This window comes from Haemorhous mexicanus, chromosome 8, assembly GCF_027477595.1.
Source record: "Haemorhous mexicanus isolate bHaeMex1 chromosome 8, bHaeMex1.pri, whole genome shotgun sequence".
Classification (NCBI taxonomy): Eukaryota; Metazoa; Chordata; class Aves; order Passeriformes; family Fringillidae; genus Haemorhous; species Haemorhous mexicanus.
This window is the reverse complement of record NC_082348.1, coordinates 11,993,811-12,002,848: the sequence shown is the minus strand read 5'-3', so window position 1 is coordinate 12,002,848 and position 9,038 is coordinate 11,993,811. Positions and strand designations below refer to the sequence as shown.

At 42.3% G+C, this 9,038-nt stretch overlaps 1 protein-coding gene across 1 annotated transcript in view; it reads left to right on the top strand.

Annotated features, from left to right (window-relative positions):
- Positions 1–8,070: 8,070 nt before the first annotated feature.
- Positions 8,071–9,038, top strand: part of GLI2 (GLI family zinc finger 2) — a 294,552-nt gene continuing 293,584 nt past the window's right edge. Inside the window, exon 1 of the mRNA XM_059852751.1 lies at positions 8,071–8,149. The gene's annotated coding sequence lies outside the window, so the exon portion shown is untranslated. The remainder of the gene's footprint in view (positions 8,150–9,038) is intronic.

Below are 9,038 nucleotides of genomic sequence, written 5' to 3'. Positions count from 1 at the left end.
ATTTACTGATAATGCTGAATGCCAGAATCTTTCTTAACTGTGAGTGGAAGAATTCATTTCCACTGTCTTCATTTACTTTCTAGTGACAGTTAACACTGTATCTAGATTTCATTGTTTCAAAGCATAGATGCTAAGAAACCTCTTTAGAACAGAGCAGACGGGATTTGCTGGCACTTTTTACCTGTTGCATTGATGGGACGGGGAGTTATTTTCTTTCTAGCTGAATATCTTTGACTTACTGTTCACTCTTAAAAAAGCAGCCAGGTTTTACCATCAGAAGCACTTTCCCTTGTGTGTTTGGAAATGGATGTTACCTCTAAGGTCAAAACTGTGTACAAATTTCTTTGGTGTTTCAGAAGATGTTCATCCAGGGATTTTATCTTGGGCTTTTTTGCAACCTAGCTGACAGCACACTTTCTGTGTCCTTTGGGATAATAAATTCTCTTAGTGTTATTTCTCACACTTTTAATTATATTTAAAATTTAAGATAACCAAATGCTATGGGGAGTAAGTAGGGCCAGGCACATTCAGACCTGGTGTAAGGGGTAGAGTGCAACTATTTACTGGAGAGCAGTGACAGAACTGAAACGGGCCCCAAAAGATTCTCTCTTACAAGTTGGCTCCCTGGCACGCCTCCTCCCCCGGCCAAAATACTGCAACCCATGCGGCTGCTTGGTTGTGAACTGGGGTGCTCCTGAGGGACCGGGCAGGGTTTTGCTAGTAAACAGTGAGTGCTGGGGATGAATGGGGCTGGGGGATGGGGTGGGAGGGGAAGGGAAGGGGGCAGTGATATATTCCTGCCACCGGGAAGCAAAGCGGAACCATGCGCCGGGTATCATTGCATAACAGATGATGTATTGTACAGCCTGTACCCTCTCCTAAAGAGCAGAGGTGGGCACGCCAAGGAAGGCTTGAGCCTGGCTCCTGGTGAGTGCCTGGCTCTGGCCTGCCTCCATGGCTGTGAATAAAGACAAGTTAAGGAAGAGGCAAAGGGAGCATGCTGGCATCGCCGTTCTCCCCGTTACTCACAGTAACGAGATTGTTGTGAGGGTGAAACAAAGCCTTGCTGCGGGCAAGGGACGGGCTTTTCTTGCCGCAGAATGGAAAGCCAGGGGACCTGCTCTCTCCAGTGTCTCCCTGCGCACCTCAGAGCCTCCTCTTCCCCAGGCAGAAGTGTGGGAGGTCTCCTAATAACATTTCTTCAAGGACATGGGAACTTGCTGCCTTTTACCCCTTCAGAACCCCAAATACTGTGCTGCTTTCTAGCATCATGTCCAGGCTCTAGCAGCTACTGCCACCTCAGCCCAGGGCAGCAGGACCAGTTTGCTGCTCCTTCCTGCATAGCTCAGACCACAGCTGTCTCCAGATCAGGGTTTGCAAAAATGCAACTTATCTTCAGCCTTTAAACATTTAGCAATGAGCAGAAAATGGGTCTGTGAAAAAATCCCGACAAGATACAATACAGAGGGGATGTCTTTTCCCTCTTTGTGGCAGATCAAACACATTTATCTAAGGTTTTAATTTCTTTTCCTTTCACATCATAGTGAGGATCTTCAGCAGGGAACGGAACAGCCGGGTGATATATTTTTGGGTTATAACTTGAGAACAAAAGCTCATTAGGACTCAAAGATTTTATATGGATAACACCACCCACGGTTACTTTAGATAGGGTAGAAATGTTTTTATGCTTTAGGGCACAAACTAGCTATTAAATTACTAGGAACTACAAATATCTACTAGACATATCGATGGGAGTGCAAGCAGAACGCAGAGTACTACATAAAATAATTACATACAGCACAGCTAATATTAGATCACATGAAAGTACATGACTGTTCTATAAAAATCGTTTGCCTCTCTGTATTGGACATTGATTGAGGGTGGCATTGGTGTTGTACAGGGAGATGCTGACCTAGCTTTCAAAGAGTCAAAACCTTGTAGCCTCTGCCAGCATTTCTCGGCACGGCTGTGCCACTGGAACTGCCAGAGGAGCCAAGTTTTCTCAACTAGAACAAGTCCTCTCTTTTCTGTGGCTAGGTGGGATGTAGGAAACCCAAATGAGAGGGGATGGATTATCCATCATGCTGAGGATCCACCAAACAAGCGTGTCCTTGACGTGTGAGCCTGAATTGGGGTCGGTGACAAGGACAACTCTGACATCATATGAGTCATGTGAGGAGGGAGGGGTGTCGCTGCCTCCTGACGGGGGGACGCATCTGTTCCACGCTAGCTCGTGAGATGTGAAGAGGTTGCAGTGCTAAGATGCACATAGGGAGAGTGGGAGTGTGCCGCTTAGCAGGGCTTTTTTGAGTTTGGGAATCTCATCGGAGCTGCCTCTCTTCTGCTCTGTGATTCCCACCCCTCAGGCGCAGGTGGTTGTTGGACCAGTGCTGGCATGGTGGCAGAGGGGCCAGGGGCCAGGCTGGTGTGGGAGAGCACCTCAGGAAAGTCAGGGCCAGATCTCCCACCTCTGTGGGACTTTGGAGGTCTGTGTGTTGTCCCTCGGATGCCTGAAGAAGAATGGGAGAAAAGCTTGAAGAAGGTCTTATGGGGTGCACCTCTATTAATTAGAGGGCATATAGACCTTGGAGTAGCTAGCTGCCTGGTGTTCCCACTAGAAAAGGCAGTTCATTTGCTGATAACTTTGCTGAGCTGAGAAGTCAGGGCATGTGTACAAATGACACTTTTCTAAGCTGCCATGTCTTTCTCTTTGTGCATCAGTGCTGTGTACTCCATAGGGAAACATTCTTCTGAAGAGAAAGAACTTAGTATGTGAACTTCTAATTAAGATCACCTAACAAGTGACTCCACTGACAAGTGGGGTCAGTTCTTGCTGCAGAACTATAAATATTTAATTTTCTGACTTATTTCTTCAGCTTTGTTATGTGGTGGCAGAGAGCTAGGTCCTGGGAAAAGGTGGTGAAATAAAATGTCTTCCCTCAAGTACTTTAGATGTGTGCAGTGAATACACATACGGGCTTCACTGGTAGTTACAGTTAGGTTTGTATTAGTTTTTAAAATATTTTTTGTGGGTATTACCTGAAGACTAATAATTTTGAAGAAGACAAGATTATGGGCAGCATGGGGAGGTTATGAGGGTATGTGTTTGCAAGTCTAACAGCAGGAAGATGCTGAGGTAAGTCACCGTATGCCAACTGAAGTGCAGTGGTTGCAAGAGGGCAGTTCTGGTATGAAAAGGTTAAAAAAGCAAACAGAAGCGATGAGACATGACATGATTGGTAATCTGAAGAAAAGGGAGCTGGTGGGGAAATGTAAAGAAAAAGCTGACACAGTCTAGCAAGGGATGAAGAAAAGACCCTGAGAAAGTTCCTGGTGGATGTTGAATCAAAACAGAAATAGAGAATTTGCCATAGGTTGAAGTGGATATTAAGCAACCTGCATACAAATGTGGGGGATTTGTACTTCTACCTGAGAAATGACAAGGTGTAGAGGAAGTAAAGAGGATAATACAGATGCTGCTGGGAACTACTGTGATAATTCCCCTGTTGTGGATAACTGGCAAAACCTGAAGCCAGAGCCCTCAGCATTTGCATGCAAAATGAATGCTGCTTGACTTCAGGTGCTTGACCACCACAGCCATGTGAGTACAGAATGGAACCAGTTGGTCCATGGAAGTAAGAAATCCTACTCCCCCAAGCATGGGCAGTGACTTGGGGATGGTGTGTGCAGACTTAGGGAGCAGCCATGCCGGTTTCCTGTCCATAGGGTTTATTTTCTGATTAGGGCCTGAGAAGTGAACTTCAAGGACCAGCACATTTGAAGGAGAACTTGACCCAGTCCAGCTGCATTTCCTGTAGTATCTGCTTCTGCTCTGCAAGACTGCCATAAAAAACTCATACCTTAGAGTAATTTGTATACTTTATTTTCTTAGTATGAAATTTTTCTGCCAAATTTTCCTTGGGAGCATAAGCTGGAAAAGTTTTGGGTACAGCTGGATAGTACAAAAGGCCCAATTGACATCTTATCAAAATCAAGAAGGAATTTTGTGGACCAAGTGAAAAGACAGATGTGCAAGGTTGGGGCTTTGTTCCAGCTGAATTTCAAGGGTTGTGTATAAGTGCAAGTATGATAGCTTCTCACAAAAAAAAGACTCAGTTTTATGTACTGGAATTCTCACTGAGCTCTACTCTAAAGCCAGCCAGTGTTTGTAATGCTCTAACACCCAGTAGCCCAAGTCCTACTGGGACCCTGTTGCTCTTGGCACTTGTCATGCAGGGTGAGAAACAAAAGCTTCCCCTGATACATTGCAGACAGCATGGAATGAACAAGTGTGCTTCTAACGTGTCCTAGTTCAAAGAGCAAGCCAGTGGAATTCCGGGGACTTAGAGCACACCTGATTATGGGGATTTTCTATTTGTATCTCTTGGGTTTTAAGCACATCTTTGGACCTTAACATGAGTATTTCCCCCAGTCTGCTGCTGGTACCCTGTTGTACACCTCTACATATGGTGAGAGAGGAAAGTCACGACAAGCTCAGCCTGATCCACTTGGCGAGGGCCACCCCATAGTCTGTCCCAACAGCTTCCTCCTCCCCAGCAGCCCTTCACAGGCTACTTCACCATGCTGGTTTAGTTGCCCAAAATCCTTTCTTAGGCCTTAAAACTGATGCAATTTACTCCTATTTTCCTCAGTGTTTTGGTTTTGTTTTTTTTCCTTTTCTTTTCTTTTTCCACAAAGGAAAGCCCCTAAATATTGCCGTGTCATTTATAGAATTCCTCCTTCTCTTTCCCATTTTCTCTGATTTTCCTTGCTGCGTGTCTTTGGGTTTGGGCTGGAAGATGCTGGAAACATCACCTGTAAAGTGGTCACAGGCTACAGTAAATTTGAGGGAACAGTGAAGGTGTTTGGACTTGCTTCTTTTCGTATACAAAGATCTTTCAAACAAATAGCCTTGAGAATTTTGTTACATCTCAGTCCTGTATGGAGCCCTAAAGTAACCCCCATAAAAATATAGCTTCTGCTTTAGTGGCTCTCCCAATACTGATTTTCTTATTAATCTCCCTAGCAATACTTACAAAAATGCTTGACTGTGGTTACGCAGATTGTCTGATGTGATCACTAGCAATTATGCTAATCACAGTCTTCTCACAGTTCTTTCCCATCTGTTTTATCCACCTATGGATACTTAGAGTGATATAAATTATAAGAGAGGCTCTGATCACATCATGCATTCATTTGCTAGTTGGTGTATGACCAAAGATTTTGCATATATAGACTAGGTAGAGGACAAGGAGTGAGAGACAGGAAGTTACAGAGTACTACCATTTTCTATGGAAGAGGAGTAAATAACTTTCCAGGGATGCCTGTGGCAGAGCTGTAGATCTGTGGCAGGCCTTTGGAAAACCTTTGCATACAGGTATGAAGCCATGTAGGCTGAGCATCACCTAAATGGAGCATAGGGGGGGACACAGCCTCTATGCTGTCGTTTACTAAAACTGGAGGCAGAGGAATGCAAGGGCAAGGAGCAGATTTTGTTTGCCTGACCCTCTGATGTCATTAGCTGTAGGTGGAGGATAATAAAACATTGTTTTCTTTGCTGAAGAACTGCAGTTTGCCAAGTGCAACTGGGTTAGTGAAGACACACACTATTCAAAATGCCAGCCTCGAAGAGAGAGGCAGTGCAGCTTGCACCTACCCCTGAAAGCAAAGGGAAAGGGATCCTTTTTCCTACGGGGAGATCTCAGTGATCCTCCACTCTACAGCATTCCTTCTGCAGCCCAGTGACAGTGCTGCCTCTCAGCATCTGGGGAGAGAACGGGATGACCAACAGGGCATGTAGCTGTGATGTGTCTAAAATTGGTAATGTCATGGCACTAAAGCCTATTTTGGGGGAGGAGGCTGAAGACTCTGCAGTGGCGTTTTGGCCTGAAGGTCCAGACTGATGAGAGCTACATCCCTGATTACTCGTGTGGGGACTGCAGAGAAGGGACACAACAGGACTAGATAAGAGGACAACATATTTTTGGGTGGTAAAGTATATCCTCTCAAAAGCTCTTGTGCTTTCGCACCTCAATGCCTCACTAACCTCTGATGTGACAATGAAAGAGATATCAAAGAGGCACTTGTTTGTAGGATATTGCACTGTTTCAGGAAACTGAAGCAGAGGTTTATGACATGAATTGCTGTGGTGAATGGCAGTAACTTGTTTGGAAAGTAATGGCCTGCTCCTTTTTCCTCTTCATAAATTTTTCCTATCTTTATGGGGAGACTTAGTGCTTGGGAGAAATTATGTGTAGCTAGTAAAGCCTGGACAAGGAAAACTGCTGGAGTTTCCAGGTGGAGACGGGATATGCTGCAAAGTGGAATCCTTAGTATGTCAAAAGTGTCTCAAATCCATGAAAAATGCTTTAGTACCTATTTTTCATTACATTTGACTGTGCATGAATGATGAACTTCTTGAAACAGGAAATGTGTTTTCATTATGTGTATGGACACACCTATCAGACTGGGGCCCCAACTCTGACCTGAGGGTGTAGATGCTACCTTGATAAATGACAATTACTTTTCAGAAAAACTTGGATTAATCTTGGACACAAAAAAATGCAGCAGCATTCACTTGGAGATCATTTATGGTCATTGGAGAGAGGATCATGCTTTGGTGGAATATTGCCTGTCAGAAAAGAACCACTAGACCAAGAATCTTTCAGGGCTTTATATGACATTCAGTAAAATCATATCCGTCAGGAGATGCTTTCCTGCAGCAGATCCAGGTCCGTGTCCCGTTTCCGGCTAATACAACACACAATGGGACTACAGATTTTGAAGGAAATAAATTCTTTCCAAGGAGTTGTCGAAACCGTTGAGTCTAGGGAAATATATAGAGATGGATGGGATATGTCATTCTTAGAGGGATGAGTTATTTAAAGCTAGTCTGGGGTATGCTATTCTTAAAGGAATGAGGTATTTATTAACAGACTTACATATTCCTGTAATGATCCCAGTGAGAACAATGAAAATTGTGACTGAGTAAACATAAATTTAGAGTTTAAAGTTAACTTAAGCTTGCAATTTTCAAAAGCACTTAATGTTGACCTAACTCTGAGCTCTTCAAAGTCAGGGGAAGTTTTATGCCTTGTGTCAGTAGAAAGAAGATTACTCTGATAGAGAGAAAGCTTCTGAAATTATGCTCTGAATTGATAAATACATATTTTCACTACATTTCTGATATACCCCAATAGATACACATTATTCTAAGAATGGGATTTTTCAAATGAGTCTGATACTTCCCTAAAGAGTAGTGGAATTAAAAAAAAAAAAGAAAAAGAAAAAGAAATCTTAAACCTCTCTATGGTAAGGAATATGTCTTCTGCATCTTACAAAAATCTTATGGCACCAAAGCTTTAACATAAAAAATTTAAAACTAACAGTGTTTCAAATTAATTTGTTAAATGCCTAACTATATATTTAAGTCATTGCATATCATATATAGTCTTAAAATAGTGTCTGGGTATTTACAACAAGCCTTAAGATACTCAGCTGATAGTTAAATCCATAACATATGCCCCACCTGGAAAATATGGCCCTGAAATAGCTGTTTGAAATTAAATTTCCATGTGAAGTCTGCGTATTTTGGGCCTCATCTCCACCTGGAATACTAAGATTAATTTCTTTGAGAGTTAACTCTCTTACCCCAGCTGAGCATTGCATCCCACACTTGTTTTTGTCCTTCTGGTTAGCTGTGATTTTTAGAAAGGCTTGATTGTGCTTGGTCATTGAGTACTGGGAAATATGTAAGATACAGAGTGAAACCAAAGTGGCTTTAAGGGGAAACTTGCGAGTGAAATCTTAGTGCTCAGAAAGTCAGTTGGAGTTTTGCCACCAATTGACATGGGGTCAGGATTTTGTCCCTTAACTTCTCTAATGTCTTTACTTTAATGACTTGCTATCTAAGTCTTTATGATACACTAATGCTAATTTCTATGTTCTGAAGATACAGTGCCTAATAAAATGTAAGATGTAAACCTAGTACAAACCTCTAGTGTGTGTTTCTGTTCTGTCTTCTTCAGGCATTAAAGGATGTGTCTTTTTGGCTACTGCTCTGCTGGAGCTGAAACTTTCCCAAAACTCACAGCTAAGCAGTTCAGTGTGTGTTGCATGGGACAGCTACAGAATTCCAATTACTGCAATGGTGAGTAGAACTGAGACATGTAATCCTCAAATTTAAGTCATTAAAGCAGCTGTAAATGCACCCAGGAGCATTCAGAACATAAACCAAACACATTTAAATATAAATATAGAAAAAGACCTTCAGGCCACAATACTCTCTGTCAGAGGCACTCTCTGTCAGAGGTACTATTTGGTATTTGTTTAGTGTATCAGAATGATTTGCAAAATAAGAATTACAGCCCTATTTCATTAAGCATTATAAAGTGCTTGCAGACAGACTCTCAGAAATCTAAGATATGTATGCTGAGAAAGCTGCTGCTGAAAGCACGATAGAGGGAGAAAAGCATTCAGTGCAGTTCTTACATGTGGGTGTTTTTGTCTTATACACTACTCAAGCAAAAATCTGACACCCTGATTTATCCTTTAACCTGCTCATCAACCAGCTAATTTTCTACAGCGTCGGTAGCAGAAATAAGTCTTGAGAAGGGATTTGGGGGAAGATTTAGAGACGGATTTGAAACGTTTGGCAACTGGTTGGTCAAATTTTCCATTACTGACAGTTGACCTGTGACTTCTAACTCTGTGCTCACAAGAGGTTCAGATTAGATTTTTTATTTTAAAACCAGAGGCATGGCTATGGTTTTGTTATATACATATGTATTATACAGTGTAACTTGATATTTATGCTGGTCAGTAGTAATCTATTGATATGAATTTAAATGAGATTATTATATTTTGGATATGCCACTACATCCCCACAGTGAGGCAAGAGCTCTGTGAACACTGCATGTAGCTGTACATGTACTTGGGTTTAGCTGAGTGATTAGTGTTATTTTAATGTCATCTCTTCTGTGAAAATTATAACATTAACAATAAATCATTTGTCTTTGTGGTGATAGTATATCACCACA